Here is a 17,251-nt window from a genome sequence, read left to right as displayed (position 1 = left end):
CAACCACATGCAAAACATGTTTCCCCCACTTTAAATAACTACATATAAGCAAGGTGGAAGAGAAAATAAATCTAAAAAGATGTAAAAAACACAAGGGTTTACTGTAATTCTTTTTACATCTGTTAGCTCTTGATGGTTCTGGTCATTTAAAAAAAAAAAAAAAAAAAGTTCCATTACTGTTCATAATTTGATGTAAAAGGATTTATTCTACTAAATTTATTTATTGTTACTAAGTTTAAAGTATTTTCATATAGTGTAAAATTGCACAAAAAACCACTGCATAAAGCAGCTATTGCAGTTCTGTAGAATGCAGTATTTGAACTGCCAGCTGAATTGATCTTCCAGGCTGCTTACAAATGTTTTAAATATTTGTATGCTAATGGGAATTTGAAATATTTGTCTGCATATTTAAAATAATCCAGTGCATGCCTTGCTGTAGATACGAACAGCCTTTTGCCCTCCTTGCTGCTTGGTCCTGCTTCCTCTGTGAGCAGTGAGCAGGAGACCTGGGTAAAGGAGACCCAGTGAAAATTATTGATTCTGCTCATTTCAGTTTGGAGAGAAAGAAGAGCAAGGAGGGGCAGTAGAGCAAGACTCTTCATACCTGTGCATACATAGGGTAATTTATGCTGCAGACAAAGAACATAGTTTAATAAACATTCTCATTAAGTGAGTTTGGAAGAAATACATAGCCTAGAACAAATGGGTAAGAAGTGTGTTGAGGCCTTTAGATGTCTGAATAACGGGGTTATGGTTTACATTCTTGGTGATAGTTGGTCTGAGAGTGTGAGTGTTTCAAGCAGTGAAGACAAAAATATACACTGAAATGTTGAACCAAATTTTATGTGAGCTTGATCTGTCTGTTCACTTTCTGCAGTTACCAAGAAGGTTATATGCAAGCCAGTAAAAAAATGGAAAATAGTGTTCTTCGTGATTTCTCCAGTAGAGATGATATATACAGTTGCTTTAAAAAGATGCAAGACTATGCACATGTACTTCTTGGAAGAAAATATATAAACTGCCATTACAAAGATGGGAAATACTGTCTTTTAAAATGCTAATATTCTTCATTCTTTGACACGATAGTGCTGTGTTGTTCCATGTATTATGTTCCGCTTTTGAGGGAGAGAGCATGTGAAAGGTAAGCCACAGCCCCAGTTTTAATCAACTTCAAATTAAAAGCTTTTCCCAGAAGACACCTGTAATAGTGAACCAGTAGTTCATCTCCAATTTGTTTCAGTCTGGAGCATTGTGTTTCTAGAACTTCCAGTGTTGTACCAGTAGCAGTTCCACATCTGGCATTTTCAGGACCAGAGCTGTGTCGAATCATACAAATAAAGTTTTTGCCTTAGTGTGTGAAGAGTGCAATTACTGCAATTTAAAAGTGAATGTTCAGAGTTTTAAAAGAAAGTGTATGAAAGAATTGTCATCTATTGAATTGATGGTTTAAAAGTGAAAATTGTCAACTTGGCAGCAGGGATGGCTGTACTTCTAAAATTATTTTGGGATATGTGTCAGTTTATTATTGCCATGTTATACTTTGTGTAGCTTTTGTAGTACCACTTAATGCATGTTTGACATCATTCTTGCATCACAGTTGTTTCATTTATTGCTCACACTGATGAATGCAACTGTCTGTAGATGGGGGGTACCAGAGTATTTGTTTAGTATTATGTAACTTGTTTAGGAGGGTTTTTAACTTGTTTTCTGTCTTCTGTTTACTCTGCATGCTCTTAGCAAAATACACTTCTTTCTATTTTATATGGGAAAAAGTAACAAGTAATGAAAAAGTGTTTATTAGGAAAGTAAATGGAAGTCCTGGATTCTTCTTACTGTTTCTAAAATGATAGTTGACTCAGGAGAATGAAATCACTTGGTATACTTTCTGCATGATTATTCTAGACTTCTTCCTGCTTACAGCACACGTAAGAATCATTATTCAAGGTTAAAAACCTTGAATAATGACAGAAAACATTTAATTTCTGTCTGGTTTTAATCCTAAGTGTTGTTTACGAGACAGTAAATTAAACACAAATGTCTTGGTGTTTGCTCTGAATAGTACTCTTAACTCCACAAGCTGTATTAAACATAAAAAAAATAATTTGAGTTTCATAGTTTCTAAGTACTAAATTAGCCAATCCCCTTAGGATGGGGTGGGGGTGGAGAAAGCACAGATTTGTGGAGAAATCAGACTCGTTTTCAGTTGCATTATGTTTCTCGGCATGCGTATTTTACTCCTTACATTGGGCTCATTTATTACAAAGATTTAAAAAGAAATATAATTTATCGTATTTCATCCAGTATTAGTTCGCTGCTCCATTGTAAAAATAGAATTGGTTAGTTTAGGCACATATTCTTTACTGGACGTCATGGCATGTAGCATAAATCCTATCAGAAATAGGGTAATTCAAGTGTTGATAGTTACTGATGATATGTTGTTATACCTTTAAGCCTGGTTGGATAAAAGCTGATACATATTGAGCATAATGATGTTTTAAAACTCAGTGCCCAGAACCTTTATGCTGCACTGGCATTTCTGCTTTATTGCTGTGGTAATCAAAGAAATCCTCACAGGTTTGAAAGTCTTCATCTAGATATATGGGGGAGGGTGAAGTATTGACTATTGTATGTTGCTTGGTTCTTGAGATCTTGTGTGGGAAAACTTGTATTGTAGAATCTACTTTATATGATTGCTTAAAAATTTACTGGGATTTTTAAATCTGTCTTGTATATTTGAAATTGTCTAGTGTGAAGGAAGCCAAATGGTGTATTTTTAAAGAATGTTGGAAAACTATTTTACTAGAGGTCTTGAGCTCTAAATCTTTTACTGGCTTGACACTGAGGACCTGGGTGTCTTTACTCTAACCTTACACTACAATTCTATTGGAAATTGTGCAAACTTCTGCCAAGCTTTAGAAGTGATGTGAAGATGTAAAGTGACTGTAGAATTGAGCCAAATCATTCAGATAGGATATTTGTTGCTGGCCTGCTCCTGTTATCCTAATCCATTCCTTCTAGGATTTTGTTTCCTTTTCTGTACTCTAGATTTTCTTTTATTGTAAAAGGCTTTACGTTTTCCTGATGATGTGGAAGACATGAGCTGTATGAAACTTTATTTGGGGGTTCTAACACTAAACTTGACAGAAATGATTTAAAGTAAGGGAAATATGTCAGATGCACAGTAAAAACCAGTTCTTTCTATGATTTGACAAGTTGTTACGTACTTCTTCATATGTGTTTTGTTAGTATATATCATATATGTATTCTTAACCTGTTGTGCCTTTAACAAGGATTTATGTCCTTTCTAAGGGGGACAAAAGAAGTTCTGTTCTGGATTAAAGTAATTTCATACTTTCTCTTTTGTGTAATTATGCTATAATTAAGTGAAAGAGTACATGAGAACTTAACAGATAGTTACCCTTTCTGAACTCACTTATGTGTGTGAATACTAATACAGAAAAGTAAAAGTAGATAAGTGCTCTTCATGGATTTACAGATGGGGGAGATACTATTGTGGAAAACCAGGAAAATGTGGCTTGATCTTATCTTTCACTTTGCAGCTGTTGAGAATTTGGGAGCTACCACAGAATTAAAGACCCCCAAACATGACTTAAAAAACTTCATCTAAAATTCTTAAATGTTGTTTCAGAGCTCTGCTATAAAATAACCTAGTTCAGTGTAAACATTCAAATAAAATACATGCTTTAATGGAAAAAGTAATTCTGAAGGCCTGCGTTTTATTAAGATGAGAAGAGTAATGTTATTGGGGAGTTAAGTGTATTTTCTTGTGTTTTTTTACTTTTTGACTACATAGCTTAAAAGTAACAGAGGTCAAATTAATAACATGCAGGGAAAGCCTACTTAATATACAGGATAAAATTTCCTGCTGAAGGACTGAAGTTCAAATATGTATAACTTTAGTACCGGTGCTTCCCGTAGAGAGCTTCTGTCATGAGTTTAAGGGAGCTCCTGCTTAGAAAAAGGTGCTGCACAAATCTGGTCCTGCTCTTATGGCAGGTAAATGTCATCTTTGCCTTGATTGTGACAAAGCAAGAATAGGATTATCAGGATTTAAGTTTATGAAGAACATAGTTATCTTGCCACAGTGATAAATCTGAGTGGCTGAAGAGTCAGCATCTTTAATGTTTGTCTGCTGGGTTGGTATGTGTACATCTGCATGATTGTCACAGCCTTCCCAGGACTTGAAATATAGTAGTGCCTTTGATTGTTTCAGCAGTTGCTTCATGTGCCTCAGTGAATGAAGTTCATTTATGGCTGCACAGACACTTTTCAAAGTCTCTTCAGCATCTTTTCTGCTTAGTGAATTCTCTTAGGTAGTGACAGCCAGTTGTGGGTTTAGAGTGGTGCCATCATAAATCAGCATTTGCTCCTATCAGCTGCAGTCATTTTAGTTCATACCTGTTCAGTCATTACAGTGCACTTCCAAATACTACTTTTCATTAATAAATGTTGTATTATCAATGAGATATTGATCTGAGCAAGTTTGAGTAGAGACTTAGGAAAGTACAGAAAATACAAACTAGTTACATTTGTACTGTCAGTGAGACAAATTCCTTTAATAATTCCAGGCATGTTACAGAAAATTAATCTTTTGGACGGTTCTAATTCTCTAAGTTTGTAATAAAGATACTTGGATTTTGTTCTACCTTTGTTTTCTGAGGTTCATCTTCAAACTGTTCAGACCTCTGCATTTATTTTGGCTTTCACAGCTTGATGTAAATTGGAGTCCTTCAAACTTTATGCATAAATATACCCTGTCAGAACATACCCATCAGTCAGGTGCTGATCAGATGCAAGATTTTGCAGAGTCCACAATGAAAGTAAGCTGACCAAAATAAGTTGTTAAATAAGATGGGAGTAAAGTTAGGAGAAGACCAGAACAAGATTGAGCAGAATAGGAGAGCAAAAAGCTCTGAAGGTGGTCTGTAAAAAGAATCTGATAACGAGTATATGTTCTGTTAATTGTTCAAAGAAATGGATGCTGTCAGGATGCAGAACTTCAGTTTGAAATGCAGACATCTTTGGAGAAGCTGCTGCTTGCTTAAGTGGAGTTTCTTTTTCAAGACATTGCAAGTAGTGTTTCTAGTGTTTTAGAATGGATGTTTTTACTTGAGTACATCAAAAGTCACAAACAGGTAACTGAAGTAACAGCTTTTATGTTTTAGTCTGTGTGTGTAATTAATGTGTTGATGTTGACAAATTTGGCACCCGAGATAATTTTGATAGCTTGTTTGTAAATTAGTATTTTTAATGTGAGAATTATAGTGCGAGCTTGCATCTTGAAATCTTAGTGAGCCATGATGAAAAACAGTACTAACCATCAGTCTCTGATCACAAATATTTAGTTTTGGATATGATGCCAAATTACTGCCTTTGTATATAAGATGATAGCAAAAGGGAGTTCCCCACTTCTCACAATGTGTTCTTGACCTAGTCCTGTGCAAACGAGTGTCATCACTGAGGCCTGTACTTTGCTCTCAAGTGAAGAAAATGGTAACCAACTGGAGTGTCATTATGGGGGGTATATGGTGGAATGGTTAACAGTATTCTGAATGCTCACTAAGGTGCCTGATCTGTTATTCAGACTTGAATTTGTTTCTAACACAGTGTTTTTCAGTCCTCTTTGCCACATGTTAGTGGGTGTTTGCTTTGGTCTATGTATGACAGCTGAGCTTAAATCTATTTTTTCAAATGTTCGATATTAACTTAGCTATTTCGCTTTGGGTAGGAAGAATATCTTGCAGGTAGTAGTGACTTCTACTAAAATAAGAAATGCTGTACATAGAATTTACAGCATTCTGTGGTACCATAAAACTGAAGTAAATCCTGATAGTGCAGCATCAGCAAAATGTCTCTTTGTGCAAGGAAAGAACAAAAAGCCAAGTTTGATTCCCAGCTTGCCAGTCAGTACAAGAGTAGCAAATAGAGAAATGGTTCTTTTATTCAGCCTTCCTTTGTGGGTTTTTTCAAAACAGGTAAGTCTATGTCAGTGTACCAATATGGGGTAGAACACTTGCAGGATACCCTGCAGTTTATTAATGCTGTTTGTTATCTTTGTCTTGAAATACAGATTCCATTTCCTGTGTATTTCAACTCTAATGTAAGATTTTCTGTTTTCTACCAAATATGGTTTTATTATGGTGGAAGCCAGAAGTTGGTATTCTGCGTCTGTTACACAGTAATTTGAGATGGCAGTTGTCACCTGGTAAAATACAGGAAGGAAATTACTTAATTGCACAAAGAATCACAAATCTTTTCAGAGGACCAGAGGCAACAGGTACCCCCAGAAACACAGGGGGTTAGTTCTGAGCATCAGGAAACATATTTACTATGAGGGGTGACCAAGCACTGGCACAGCAGCCCAAAGAGGTTATGGAGTCTCCATTCATGGAGATGCCACAAGTCATCTGGATGTGATCCTGGGCACTGACTCTACGTGGCCCTGCCTGAGCTGAGGAGTTGGACCAGATGATCTCTAGAGGTCCCTTCAGACATTAACATATCCATGATTCTGTCATCTAAGCAAAACTTTGAATTTATTAAACTTTATATGAATGAATTAACAGTTAAACCCTATTACATGCTTAGGTATTTGAATCCTTCCATTGTAGGTTTCATTTCAATGTAGATGTATGTGCTGGGTAGTGTTGTTAAATTTCACATTTTCAAATGGAGCATGTCAAAGATGAAAACTCTCGGAGTGAACAAGTTGTTGTTAATAAAGACTGTGTGACCACATCTTGCCCTGCCCTTCCCCCAGCACAGTCTAACGGCTTCAGAGATTTTAGCCCCACAAAGATAATCAGTTCTGCTGTCATTATTTTGGAAGAGGAGGTTAGGACACTGGCCTAACTTGGCACCTGCTGGAAAAATGACAGGTAAGGAACCTTACAGGAGGGAATGGGGAGCACTGTGTGAAGTTCTGTAAAGCAGAATTGCACTTCAAAAGCTGTGTATTAGTGAGTTTCACAATTCCTTAGGAATACTGTTTGGTGGGGTGTTTTTTTTTTTTTGTTGTTTTTTTTTTTTAATTAGAGAAAATTGGATTATGCACAGTATAGGAAGTTTTGTGTGAAACTAGATTCCTCTTTAGGTTTTGGAAATATCTTCAAACTAGTGAGGTCATCACTACTTTATGTAAGAATTTTTCTATAATACAAAACTTATGCTGATTTTCTGTAGTCTTAAAACTAAGATAAAACTGTCTCTTAGGCTTTGCATATGCGCATTTTTGCTACTTTAAAACAATTTAAAATTATTTTGAAATAGAAAATGAGTCTTAATAGAAATATGCCTGTTTAAACATCCTGAAATCTTAGTGGTTCTCTTAACTCCTTACGTAAGTGTAAGTTTGTTCACATTGTGTGTAGGCCAACAGTATCCTGACTTCTGTTAAAATAGTAGAGCTGTACTGATCCTATTTAACTCTGTGCTAGCTGTGCTGGTTTAATGATATCTTGTTTACAGCAGACTTCTCTACATCTGTTTCTGTGATAGGTGAGCTCAGAGTTTCCAGAACCTGGCAGAACTATCTCATGAACTTTTAACTGTAGCTTCCAGTGCCAAGTGCAGCATTTTCAGATACTTTTCATCTGTCAGGTTTCTTAAGTTTTCTTTGTGAAGTCACATCTAGACATTATTATTTCTTTTTTTTTTTAAACTTTTTAGCTGTTCATTCTGAAGTATCACAGAACTTCACATCTGTGTAACATATCCTGTGAGTTCTGAATGGAGAAAATGACACCATTACTTGGACATTTTTCTAAGTTGTTTAGCATTAGCACAGTCATTGAAGTAAAAATCTGAACACTGAAAGACATTTTTGCTGCTTTAATGACAACATTTGTAAAATGGTTAATTATTAAAATCATTGAGGAGCCAGTTATTCTGGTGCTGCAGGTTCCTCAACTTGAAATGGGAGTGTCATATAGGGGAAGGGGCTCTGTTAAAAAATACAGGATTTAGTGGCTGTTTCATACAGAATTATCTTAATGACTTGGACTACTGCCTCACAGTTCACAAAATTTTGTAAAAAATATAATGTGTGTGTGTATATATATATATGTAAACCCCACTTTGTGTCTTGCATTTAGGAATGTAATGACTTGCAAATGAAGAATTTTTATTAATTTTACGGTGCTTGCAAATTTTAGTGTCTTTGAATTCAGACCTTACTGAAGCTGTACAGGTGAAAACTTTTGTATCTTCTGTTTAAATATTTTCAGATGTGCTCATCATTCCCTAAATACTGAAGAAATAATGTAATTTCTATATGGTAAAGATTTGCAATCCAAGCAAAATAGAAACAAATGTCCCTTGATCACATATTGTCAGTGGCATTGGTTCATTTCCTGGCCACTAGTAACTGGCACCATTTTTTCCTTTTTGAAATCTGATCCCAGAAGAGGAATATTACTGCATTCGCATTCCTCATTCTGTGTAAGATGCTAACTTTAGGTACCCTACACTTTGTAACTTGAAAATTGTAAAACGGATGCAAAATATTTTCAATAATCTTGCAAAGGAAATTGAATGCCTCATTGGCTTAGCTTAAGTAGTATTTTTCCTTTTGTTTCTAGGAACTTAATTCTTCTTTTGAGCCCTAATTTGGTAATATTTTTTCTCTTAAATGCTTGCTTGCTTCTACTTCTCTGCAAGTATATTAAGAGAATTAGACAAACACAAGATTGGGAAAAATTTATTTAGTCTCTGATGATTTATTGTCCTCAGCAGGGACTAATCATAATTAAGATGAGGAGGGTTGGCCACACTAAAGTTAAAACTAAGAGAAGAATGGGGAGGATAAGATTGCTTGACCATTTAAGAATGTCTAGCACTGTATCTTCTGTTAGTATGTCAGCAGCCAACATTGTTATCTGTTACCTTTTGATAGGTAAGCCTGAACAAATGCTAACATGAACACAGCTCTGCGGATCATCTCGGGTTCCCTTTGGAAACCCCAAATAAGTGGCCACAAGGGATTGTCTGTTTTCCTGAGAACAGCTCGGCATTGGAGTTCTTCTTTCTGTGTGCTTGGATAGTGGTTCTGCTACTCTAAAAATCATACCTATGCCTGCTGGTGCAAAATGCCATATGGTCACTTCAGTGGAAGTCAAAATTTACCTGTGCTGCTGTGTGTTGCTAGGTAATTTTTAAAATAGATCAAAAATAAAGGGGAGACTTAGGGGGGAAGCTGTTTGTCACAGTAGCCACCAAAAATCCTATTATCCTATTTAAAACAAAACAAAACAAAAAAACCCTCAACCAAACCACAAAACCTGTTCTGTCAGTCAAGGCTGGTGAAGCTGCCGTGCATCTGTGTGCAAGGTAAATGTGAATAGTCCTTTGGTGTTGTAGTGTCACAGCTGTTCCTGCTCTGAATTGGTGCTGGCAGCCTGGAGCCTGTCCTGCACAGTTGGTCTCTGCTGGAGAGATCCTGCCATGCTGAGTATGTGTTACTTGAGATAGGTGCACTTAGGGCTGGTTTTCAATCTTCCTTCATAATGGCACAATAATGCACAGTATCACTCAGTTTGTGTGTGATGCCTCCTGTCCAGAACACACATGTTTATCATGCTGTTAGCCTTTCAGATAATTTCAGATTAATTTTGCTTGGCACCATTCCCACTTTGAGTTTTAATTTAATGAAAAGCGTTATCATATGAATGAAATTTCAGTCTCTTACTTTGAAAACAACTTTCTGTTGTGTTCCAGCACACTCTCAGAAATCACTTTTTTCATCACTGGCTGGTTGAATACATTCAGCTCTAACAAAGTAATTACTGCTAACATGAACAGTAGAGTTTATATATACTGTAGAGAGGTTGGAATGATCTTAGAAGAGAATCATGAACAAATATTGCAGAGGCACATTCCTAGTAAAAATCGTACACATTTTAACACTCCCAGCAGTCTTACTGTGAGGTTTTAGAGCCCGTCATTAAAAATATACCATATTTATTTGGCTACAACTTTGTCACTAATATCTCTTGGTTGCCAAGGATATAGCTCACTGCTTTCTCTTCAGTAAATCTGGGTGGCCGAGAAAGAGAAAGTAATATACACTGTGAGTTACAGAAACTGGAGAGACTGTGTTAGGCCCTGATGCTTTAGCTTTCTTAATGAGGGAAAAAAGGGAGAATCTAATTATTGGTGTTTTTTAATATTAAAACACAGACTGAAAGGTGCGCAGTTTTTAATTTTAGCCCTCCTGTTAAATGAGTACATACCGATCAATAGCTACATTAATTTTACCATGTCTCAGGACACTAACACTTGTTCAGATGACAGTTCCAGCCAGCTGCATATAACTTGACAGTTCATCACTACAGCTATAACTGCATTTGACTTGCTAAATTATTGTGGTATCAACACTTGTGAAGTTATAGCTCTGGTTAGGAAGGGTTAGTGGGCTGTGCTCTTATCATTTTTGTTTTAGGAAGAAAGTGTCTATCTTGCTGAATTTCTGGTACAGAATAGATAACTGAACTTTTGAAATCTGATAGCAAGCTTCACCATGGGGTGGGAGGGGCGATAAAAAGGAACCAAATGGGAGAATTTAATAGGACTTTGACATTAAATCATGCCAACTTTAAAACGGTATTTATTGTGAGCTATGAGTCTCAGCCTGTTTTCAGCTGTGTCTGATAAGGTAAATAAATGTTTGTGGTTGTGTTGTAATTTACACGTATGTCACTTTTTGAGTTGCTTTTTGGGACTGTTCCTAAAGTGAAGGTAGCCTGAAAGGTGCAGCCTGCATGTCACTTTCCAAAAGAATTGTTTCTGTAATAAATATTTGCAGGGTGTGTTAAATTTTATGATAAACAGGACCTCAAGATGTTGGCAAATTGTTTTAACAAGCCCTTACTTGAGAGTATGGGGAGTTCTTCACCCCTTCGTGCTGTTGTAATCAGGACATTTCCAGGCAGTCTTCTCCATAGATATTTCATTAGGGCTCTCAGGCTCTGCAATGCATCTAAGTGCCTGACTAAGGGATTATGCCAAGCCTATCAAACATCACAGTGCTCACATCTTATTTCAAGTCAGAGGCATTTGTGGAGAAGAGGTGATTTTAATTCAGGGAGGAGGGAATGTGTTTTCAACTGTTTTGAAGCCCGAATGGCTAGGGTGTAGAGCTGTTAAATTTTAAACACTTTGGACAGTTGTTTCACATGTGTACTCTGTGAGAAGACACACATTGTGCAAGATGGATACCTTTATTAACACTTCTATTTAGGCATTTTTAATAGAATGACAATAATTTAATGACTGATTAGTAAACGTAGTAGGAATAATATATACTAGCTGTTCTTCCAACTGCAGTTACTGCAAATACAAGTAGATCTATTGCAGAAGTTGTAAAATCATGGAAGTCTTAAACTTTTGCATTAATTTCTAATGCTTGTAGTATTAAACTGTATTTTAATGATACTTGTATGCAGTTCTGTTGTGAAATGTTATTACAGAGTGGGACATTTTACTCCAGCTCAGTTTATATTATTTTGATAGGTAACTTTTCCCCTAATTAATAGTGTCTGTACAACATGCTGCAGAAAGAGAAAGACTGCAGTGAGAGCTATTAGTTCTCAAGTGTCACTGATGACTCAGTGGTGTGTGCAGGGATCCTGATCATTTTAGTGGCACTAATATTAAAAGGATGAAATGCCACTTGCTCCACTTGTGCCTTGGCAGGCCTAGAAGACAACATGTAGAATGTCTTCTGTCCCATGAAGTACATATGTTTTCGAAAACCTCCAGAGATAAATGACTTGGGGCTCTTTGGAGCAGAACTGCAGTTAATCTACTCCGAGCAGAAATATGAAAATCTGGGAACTTGCTAATGTTCTTGGAACAGCTGTTGTTTAACTGCAGAGGTACTAAAAATTTAAATAAAATCTTTGGAGAAACAACTAAGTGGTAAGAATGGGTAGAGAATAAATGGATTTTTTTTCTGGTAATGGGAAGTTTTTTTATGTTTTATTACTTCATAATAAGGTGTTTTCCCTTTTGCTTGAAATGTCAGTTATTTACAGTCTCTTTATTTTTTAGGTTACTATTAAAATCTTAAAATGCAAATGAAGACTGGCTTGTGCAGAATCCTTCTGCTGTCTTGTGCAGACAAAAGGGAATCCTAAAGCAGGCTTTAGTACAAGGTACGTATTAAGGTATATGGCTTTATCTAGCAGTTACTGAAATCAGTACCCCACTTTTGGTTCAGATTTGTGATTTGATGTTTTTGTGCTTCTACACTTCAACTAACTTCAACTAATGATTTCAGATAATATAATTCCTGGTATAATTCCTGCCACGTGTTATGTTTTTAAAGGACTTGAAGCATATGTACACAGCCTCTAGCAGTCAGATCAAGCTCTGGCCAGCAATCCAAACCCCGTAGTGCCACATTAATATGATGCCATGTCTGAGCTGCTGGATGTTACTGATACATTGCACTCAGAATCCTGTTTGTACAACCAATACAGTAGTTACTAATTCTGAACAGTTTGACATTAATCAGAGAGCTCTGGTCTGGAAGGTGGTGTCCATGCAGCCTGGGAAGCCTGGGGCACAGTTTAATTTGCATGCAGACAGGTATGTAGTGCCATCTACCCTGACTGTGGGCATCATCTCACTGGGGCTGACAGCAAGGTTTTAAAGTGAGTTCTATGCAGCTAAGTTCAGTAGTTCTGATAGTTCCAAAATTGCAAGATACCAGTTATTTTTATAAAGTAAAAAGTAAATTTAAACACTGGTGGGATTTGACCAAGATATGCAAGTTCTACTGGTAAAGCAAGAGAAACTTGTGTTAATTCTCCTGTGTTTGTTTGGCTTAGCAAAAGGACTGAGAGCTGTCTCTGTGGTTAACAGTAAATAAGAGAACTGGCTATATAAAGGACCAGAACAATTTATCTGTTTTGTAATCATATGTAAAAGGTGTCCATGTCCATTGCAGGGGTTCAGACCAGATGACCATCTCTCTCCATGTGCTGGCAACTTTCTTTGTAAAGCACAATGCCATTGGCTGCCTTTAGAGCCAGGTTGCAATCTTCGCTCAGAGAGGTTCTTGGACTTGGTGTTCACCAGGGCCACTATGTCCTTACCTGCAAAGGGGCTTTCCAGCCATCTGGCCTCCAGGCTGTCAAAAGATTTCCTAGGCCAAGGTAGGCAATATCCACTGCTCTGCCCGTGTCCACTGAACTGGTCACCTCACCAGAGCAGCTCTCCTGTTGGCATCCTTAAGAATTTGCAAATGACCTCTTTGTAAATCCATGCTGAGTGCTGCCACTTACCTTCTTGCCCTTCGTGGTCTGGAAGTGGTTTTCTGGAGTAGTTGGTCCACCACGTTCCCAGGGCCTGTAGTTCCCCGGGTCCTCTTTCCTGCCATTGAAGACCAGAGTGACTTCTGCTTTCCCCATGTCCTTTGCACACCTCTCCCAGTTGCCACACTCTCAGCAATGGAGAGTGGCCTTACAAGCACTCATGAGAGCATCCATCAGGCTCAGCACGTGTGACTTGTCCAGTTTGTGTTCCCTAACCTGGACCCTGTCATGTTCTTGGTACTGGAAGGGGCACTGAAGAGGCGGGAAAGTTGTTGCACACCTTGTTTTGTGGTTTTGCTTCTCCCCTTTACTAAGGAATCCCATTATTTCCTAGCTGTAGTAAAATCACAGTATAAAAAATTATTACACAATAATTTGTAATATTAACCAGACTATGGAAATAAGCAAGCTATAAGCATTTACTCACAAAATCTAAAAAAGACATGCAGCTAAAGCTCTTCATTAGAAAAGTAGTAGCAAGACAGAAAATGCCTAATTTTTTCAGAGTTTGATTCAATTTTTTTTTTTTTTATCCAGAGGATATTTTGTGTTGACCAGGTATCCATTGGAATTCAGTCTTGCTTGTCACTACATATGAGAGTGCTGCTGTGCCATGAGAGCCAGTTGGGAACCTCAGTGTTTGGCAGGTTTCCCAGGCATCTCAGAATTTTTCTGTCAGCTTACAACTTCCTTCCTGTGAAGGGAAAAAAGGATGGTCAAGGTTCCTTGGAGATACAAGTGTTCCTTTTACTGACTAAAGAACAACTTGTCTCAGTGAAGTAATAAAAACCTTTCTTCCTCTTTTCCCCATTCCTCACTTGTGTGTGGACCTCAGACTGCAGTATGAACCTGGCTGACAAAGCGTAGTGGCATAATGAAATTGTGTTAAGTGTTGTGCCAGGCTGCTGCTCCTGGACTTCCTGAGCAGAGGGAGCTCCGGGTAACCTTGGGGAGGAGGGCTGTCTGAAAAATTGCTGGCATTTCTCAGCTCTTTATCCAACTGTATTTGCTGATGTGTTGTTCTGTTATTTGTCATTAGAGTCTTCTTAAGTGCTTTGATGACAAAATCACACTTGCAAGGAAGTTATCACTGAAGTGTCTCTTGTAATTCCTCAGCCTGAATTAGGCTTACTTCTTGGAAATGTTCCTCTCCATTGAATGCATTAGGTTTAAATGGAAGCTGCTTGTGGCTGCCCAACCTCAGAACTGAAGATGGCTGTTACATTGTGATGATGTACAAAATGCTGTTCTGCACCTTGAACTTGCAAAGACCATCCTGGTGAGAATATAATTGTATTGTCACCTGTTAGAACTCCTGTAATGGTACATTTTGTACTCTGTTTTCAGTTTGTTAGTACTATTTTTGTGCTTAATATGTGTATGGTTTTTTCTTTGTATCTCTCTGTGCTCTTGGGCACACAAATAATACTGTTAACTAATAAAATAGTAACTAAATCTGTCACACCTGGCTGAAGGTAGGAGAAAGATGGACTGATCATATTCTCTGCTTGTAGCCAGGCTGGACCTGTGAGACCTACCCGAGGGAAAAGGGCTGTTAGAAGAATGTGAATACATCCGCATGTGAGGTCCAAGACCTCTTCCTACAAGAGGAGACAAGTTACAGCTTTTGTGATGTTACTGTCTTCAGCCTCTGGCACAGAAGGTGGTGCCAGTCCAGCATTTCACAGTAAAGCTGATGTTGGCCTACTCTGATGTGTAACTGAAGTATTGATGCTCTTTTCATCTAGACTTTACTCAAAGTAGATTTCTTTCTAGAAACAGCAGTGTTAAGGGAAATGAGGGTCAGTAAAAGGATTAAAGTTTGTACATTCTACAAGAATAGTAAGAGTAAATGATATATTAAATGACTGCTCCTTGGTTCAAATGATTGCTGTTGGACTTTAAAAAGGGTTTTTTAAAGTATGAAAATATTTTCAAGCCCTACAATATATGACAAAAAAAATGAAAGTGGAAGGGTTTAAAGAAAAGTGATAATGTGGATTCTGTTTAGAAGAACACAAAAATATTAACTACCTAGAGAAAAATGGTATGAGCCAGTGACAGCTGGAAACAACTGGAAGGAAATGTTAATCATAGGGGAGATTACAGCTGCAGTAAGCTCTCTGTACTGTTGAGTAAGAAGTTATGCTACAACTGCCTGCTGTCTTAATGTAGCCCAATAAAAAGATGAAAAACCATGAATGAAGACTGGAAAATTAATTTTATGGGATGTGATTTGAACATTGGCCTATAACATATCACCAGGGTTTTTTTCAATTTCTATAGCTATTGCAAAACTACTTCAAATTAAGTGAGTAACAGGATGTTTATTTTCTATTTCCTGAAATCAGCAAGGCAGTGGAGAAGAATTGAAGACTTGACAGGAACTTCATGCAGTTAAGCCCTGCAGTGGGAACTGAACAAAGCTGATGCAGTTGTAGATCCTGGGCACAGACTGGTGGTGAAGCAGCGTTGTGGAGGCTGATCTGGGCCCTGAGGGCCAAGTGATGATGAAGGTGTCCATCCACATGCTGGGCTCCATTGGAAGATCATGGCTGAGCAGGGGCCAAAAGAGCATTCTCTCTGTTCGTACTTCTGAGCCTGCTGCTGAAACACTGTGCCCAGTTCTGAGCTCTTGAAGATGAGAAGATGTGGGGACATGTCCCATGGAAGTCACTGGGCAATCAGAAGGCTGAAGCACAGGGGCCATAGGGCCAGGCAGCAGGGTTCCTTCCAGCTGGAGGACAGGAGCTGGGGGTGGTTAAGAGCTCCTGTTAATCTGGCTGTGTAAGAGAACCGTGTAGAGAAGATGGAGCCAGGCTCACGGTAGTGGTGCACAGTATGGTGGCAGTCATGTATCATTGTTCCAGCACATGGAAGTGTTGCACCATACCACTGATAAAAACAGTGCCAGGCAGAACTGTGTGGCTGTACTTACCTGGACTCCCTGCATTGTGGAACCATTGGGGGCTTCCTGGTAATTTGGTTTGAGGAAGGGTGGATGCAGGGACCTGGTCTGGGGCTTCACTTTTGATTTTAAGGATCTTAACCCTGTTATTCACAGAAAGAACTATTCTGATGCTGACAGAACTGACAGATGTAGAAAGATGAAGAAACTCCCAAAGCCTTTGAATCTCCTGTGCAAGCTTTTTCATATGGGTTGTCTCACCCAACTTTGTAAAAGCCTTTTTGAGAAAAACTGTCAGCACAGCCTTTACAGGTGGGAGAGGCCAGGACACTTTCCCTCTCACCCACTGGTGGATTGTAGTCAGTGTAAGACAATACAGCTGCTGTAACAGACCAAACAGGGCTTTCTTCCCAAAATCATCTCCCTGTTCTTAGCCAGGGAAAGCCCATACAAGTAACAGCTCCAGGGCGCAAGCCTTCTCATCATGAAGTGGGAGTCTGCTATAGCTTGAGATGTCACCTCATGGGTAATCCTGCCCCCTCAAGCTCTGGTGACTCATGCCCACACAGTTGCAATTAATCCAGTTTTGGTAGCAGGCTCTCATCTCCCTGGGTATGTGATAGTATCTTCAGCTCCCATACACATGGTTTGGGCTGTCTCAGCAGCAGAGCTGTGCCTTCCTTTAAGAGCAACAGGCATAGCAGAGGAGGGAGACAATGGAAGGTCTGACCCCTCTACAATAACTGCACCAGTGCCACTAGTAACTGATCAGAGGAGTTCCTTATCCTTCAGATGTGTATTACAGACATTTTTGAAAAAATATTCATTTGTAGCTACCATGCATGACAGGTGAAACTGCTGTGGAAAAACAGGTGACTTGAAATCAAAAAGAACCAGCTCCTACCTGGTCCCTTCCTGCTGGCTGCTATACTTGAAGTATCTGAGATTTGAGAAACCCTTTTACAGTTTAGTTTTTCCTGCTGCCTCAGTTCTGCTCAAATTTGTA

General features: G+C 38.3%; 1 protein-coding gene across 5 annotated transcripts in view; it reads left to right on the top strand.

Annotated features, from left to right (window-relative positions):
* The window catches only part of PSPC1 (paraspeckle component 1), a 56,382-nt gene extending 41,325 nt beyond the window's left edge, over positions 1-15,057 (top strand). The window contains exons 7-10 of one of the 5 annotated variants that reach the window (XR_008840620.1): positions 12,070-12,173; positions 12,971-13,178; positions 14,505-14,616; positions 14,856-15,057. The gene's annotated coding sequence lies outside the window, so the exon portion shown is untranslated. Of the gene's footprint in view, positions 1-8,914; positions 9,167-12,069; positions 12,174-12,970; positions 13,179-14,504; positions 14,617-14,851 lie in introns of those variants that run through there. The other 4 variants (XR_008840619.1, XR_008840618.1, XR_008840617.1 and 1 more) reach the window with 4 other exon arrangements.
* The last annotated feature ends 2,194 nt before the right edge of the window (positions 15,058-17,251 follow it).

Source organism: Oenanthe melanoleuca, chromosome 1 (genome assembly GCF_029582105.1).
Source record: "Oenanthe melanoleuca isolate GR-GAL-2019-014 chromosome 1, OMel1.0, whole genome shotgun sequence".
Lineage (NCBI taxonomy): Eukaryota > Metazoa > Chordata > Aves > Passeriformes > Muscicapidae > Oenanthe > Oenanthe melanoleuca.
Note: the sequence above shows the minus strand (reverse complement) of the source record. Positions and strands in the feature narration are given on the sequence as shown.